Below are 4,659 nucleotides of genomic sequence, written 5' to 3'. Positions count from 1 at the left end.
TAATACACAGAGGTCAGAGCAGTCGAACCCTAAAACAGGGGAGACTTTAACTAATAAACTGTAATAATTGGCTAGACCAAAAATTCTAGAAAAAAATTAGTAAATATATATATGAGTATAGTTTTAGGGAAATTTACGGAATTGGATTTCGAGTTTTGGAACTCGAGAAATGAATTTTTAAGCGACTGTGACGCAGATTGCTAGCTTGACTGAAAATTTTAAAAATAAATTGTTTGAGCTGTTTAAGTAATGAATTAAGTCTGTTAACACATCGTGTTCGACTCCGGCGACGGTCTCGGGTACGGGGCGTTACATTTGGACATATAGGTTATTGTGGGCTAATGTAAGATGTGTCTAGCATATGCATCGGCCACATTATGAGAGCCTATGTATGACCATGTCTGGGACATGGCATTAGCATCGAGACGAGTGCTAGTGTAAGACATGTCCAGGACATGCATCAGCCTCGAGACGTAAGCCAGTGTAAGACATGTCTAGGACATTTATCGGGTACGAGATGATAGTCAATGTAAGACCATATCTGGGATATGGCATTGGCACCCTACCCCATTTTGAGGCTTGTCGAATATCCAGTAAAGTTTTGAACAATTCAACGGTGAGAGATACAGTTTAAGCTAGCGAGTATGGTATAATCGTGTTGTAAGTGGTACAGGTACTTAATTGACATGCATGAGATATGAGCTCGATATATGCTATGAGATTTATATGGATAGTGATGAGTAAGTTGTGCTTATGCCCATTTTTGTGTGATGAGCATGTTGAAGAATGGTAAAATTATTGTCGTATATTTAATTATATGCAACTTACTAAGCTTTATGCTTACTCCCTCTTTCTTCCCATTTTCTTATTGTGACGCTTAAATAGCTCGAGGATTTAACAAACATCGGAGGCTACGATCACACTATCATCCCAAGCACTCGGTATAGTTAGACTTCTTATTTTTGAGTATGGCATGTATATGGCTTAGACTTTATTGTTTTATGTCCTGGAGAAATTAGCCAAATGTGTGGCTTGGGTTAAATCCTTTCATTTTGTATAAGGCCATAGGTAATGGTCAATATTCATTTTGATATTGTATAGTAGATGTTACTTTTTATGGATGAGTAAATTTGCGCCATTGAAATGTTGTCAATTATGGTTGATTTGACCATATGATGTGCCCTTGTATTGGTATAGAGTGATCTTATGCAGTTTATGTTAGTAAGGTTGGTAAAGAGGCTTGGTAAATAGCCTTATTTTGTCCACATAGGTAGACACACAAGCGTGTGTCTTCCCACACAGCCATCCCCATGGGCGTGTTGTCCAGCTGTGTGTCCCCTACACGTAAATTTTGTAAGTCAGTATGCATGATAGTAAACACACGGGTAGAGACACGGCCGTGTGACTCCGCCGTGTGAAAGGCACGGCCTAGCACATGGGCATGTACCTTGGCCATGTGACCCTTAAGAAATGCTAATGTCAGAAACAGAATGTTCAGGTTTTTGCATACGGGCTAGGACACGGGCATGTTATGGCTGTGTGAAGGACATGGGCCAGGGACACGGGCGTGTGCCAGGCCGTGTGAAAAACCCTGAAGGTATAAATTTGGAATTTATTCCACACGGATGACGAAACACGGGCATGTCCCTGTATTGTTTAGGCCATGTGAGCCACATGAGCCAACAGCACGACCATGTCAAATTGGTCACACAGGCGTGTTACCCCTTCCACACAGGCATGTGCCCCTGTGTCAAGTGTCATTTTTCTAAAGTTGACTAAAGAACCCAAGTTGGTTTCGAATGATTTTCGATGTGTGTTTTGGGCCACGTAGGCCTATATTAAGGACGTGTTGATAAGCTTAAGAAATTTTTAAATTTGTCCAAGTCTTGGAGACTCGGAATTGGTCGTAAGCACGAGTTTAAGTTAAGTAACGTCTCGTACTCCGTCCCGGCATAGGATACGGGTATTGGGTGTTACAATTTATGTCTGATTCTATTCCCAAATCTGAGAAAAAAATTTCATCTCTCTACTGTAAAGGACAAATAGTCTGAATGAAGAATGTGTATTTTTAGAAGACATAGTTATGAGTTAAAATTGTTATGATTCATAAAGTTATCACCTTTGTGAAATTTGAATGGTTTATTACATGTCAGCAAGTTTTGACCAAACGAGAACATTGGTAACCAAAGCATTAGACTTTTTTTAGCCTGCATCTGGCAAAGAATTCTTAATTTTCAGTGATGTGTCATTAAGTGGATTGTGATGTGTTGTAAGACTATAAGGCAATATGATAGCTTAAAGTATCCGATGTCATATAAAGATTTAAGTTTGAGACAGCGTAAACGATTTGAGTTATTAAAAGAATAATGATTTTCAGTAGTGCATCCTTTGACGGATATAAGATGGGTCCTAGCACAAGAATGTAAAAATATAGTTTATGCTTCCATACGATTAAAGCAACATTCAAGGAATTTTCAGATGTGTAAATTAGAAATTGACTGCTATTGTGTTTGTTTAAAAAGGTTCGATGACATCTTTTGTTCGGTGAAAAATATTACATATTTACTAGTCGCAAGAGTTTAAAGTACCCAGTGTTTCAAAAAGATCTGAAGTTAAGACCACGTCAATGGCTTGGATTATTGAAAGATTGTATGCAACATTGATTCATCTTTGGGTAAAGTAGATACACTTACATATGCTTGAATGAAAATATTTGTCTACTTTGTGAGTATTGATTTCAAAATCAACTTTATTGATGATTTTTTGAATATAGCTAAATTGAAAGCTAACATGAGGTTTTCATTGCAAATCTGAAGATACTCAGAAATGTGATAATATGTGGTAAACTAAATGGGTATAATAGGAGTTGACTTTTGATTCTGAATTTCAGGATAGATCTGATTATTGTTATTATGGTATAGAGGAGTCTATGTGAAAGCTAAACATCTTTTTGGTAAGATTTTCGGGGACGAAAATCCCTAAATGGGAAAGTTGTAACATCCTGAATTAGGGCCTAATCAGAATAGTGATTTTGAGACCACAAATCTGAAATAGAAATAATTATTTTATGACTATTGTAAGACCTATGATGTGTTTGCATACTTGTGTGAAAATTTCATGAAGAAATTCTATGGATAAAGTGTCCAATTTGACATTAGGGGCTAAATTGAAAAAGAAGCAAAATATGAGTTCTAGAAGCTTTTAGCATGAAATTGAATTGGATCATTAATTAGAGGTCCTTAAATGGTAATTTGACCAAGTTCTAAAATTTTGGACAAAAATGGGCTTGGATAGGTAAAATTTCAAAGACATGCATTAAGGGTATTTTGGTAATTAGGTAATTAAATGGACTAAAAGACAAAATAAAAGCCAAAATTTGTCCATCTTTTCTTCCCCATGGCCTTGTGAACCAAGAAGACACCAGGTCTAGGGTTTTCAAGCTTCCAAGCTCAATAGTAAGTGCATTCAAGCCCCGGTTTTGATGTTCTTTGCATTTTTAAAGTCCTTATAACATGATCTACCCATTTCTAGCCATATTTTAAAGTAGGGTTCATGTTTAAAATTTGACACATGTGCGGCATGCATGTGTTTTGATGTTTAATGGAGGAATATGAAAGTTTGATGTGTGTTTAACATCTTTTACTTAGTGATTTTGAATGAAAACACCTAAAAAGGACCAAATTGTAAAATATGTAAAAGTGGGTAGTAGAAATGTAAAATAAAAAAATTATAGGCTGATATGAGCATGGTAAAGGTTCAACTAGGCTTGGGTAACCAAAAAAATGTATACATTTTATTTTACGAGCCTAGGGGCTAAAGTGTAAATATAAGAAAGTTTAGGGGTAAAATTCTACCTTTGATAAAGTATGATTTTTGGACTGATTTGAATAATGTGAGCGTTAAATAAGTCATATTTGATTTGTTAGATCAAGAAAAATGAAATTCGAGATTAGATCCAGAAAGAACGAGGTTGTGGACTAAATCGAATAAATAGTCATTTTTGCATTCGAAGTAAGTTCGTGTCATAATAATAATGCAATGTTATTGTTTTTTATGCTTGAGATCTAAATTGGTATGTTAATTCAATTATGTTGAATTAAATGTTTACGATGCTATGTACGTAATGGTAATGTACTCCATGAAATATTCGACAGTCCAAATATCGATAACGTGTTATGGGATGATTGAATATATTGGAAATGAAATGGAAGTTTATATGTGATGTTATGTCATGTCCTATTGCTTAACATCATGTGAATTTTAAATGCTTTGTTACTATGATGAGGATGTTTTGATCATTCCATGAGTAAATGATGGGTATTAAGGACATTAAGAATGATATTATGAGCAAGCTCGACAGAGAAACGATAGCAAGTAAAATTCCGTTTGAACCTTGGGAATAATTTAGGATACAAGTGATATGCCACTAGGAACTATGTGATCTGAACTCATTGAGTTGTTGTACCATCCCAAAATTGGGCCTAGTCAAAACAGTGGTTTTCGAACCACAAATCCGATGACAAAATACTTGTTTTATGATTATTATGAGGCCTAGAAAATGAAAGTAAGCATGTGTTAAAGTTTCATGGAGGAATTCTATGTGTAATGTGTCCAATTGGAAATTAGGGACCAAATTGAATAAATTGTAAAACTTGGATT

Source organism: Gossypium hirsutum, chromosome A13 (assembly GCF_007990345.1).
Source record: "Gossypium hirsutum isolate 1008001.06 chromosome A13, Gossypium_hirsutum_v2.1, whole genome shotgun sequence".
NCBI lineage: Eukaryota > Viridiplantae > Streptophyta > Magnoliopsida > Malvales > Malvaceae > Gossypium > Gossypium hirsutum.
This window is presented reverse-complemented; position numbering follows the sequence as displayed.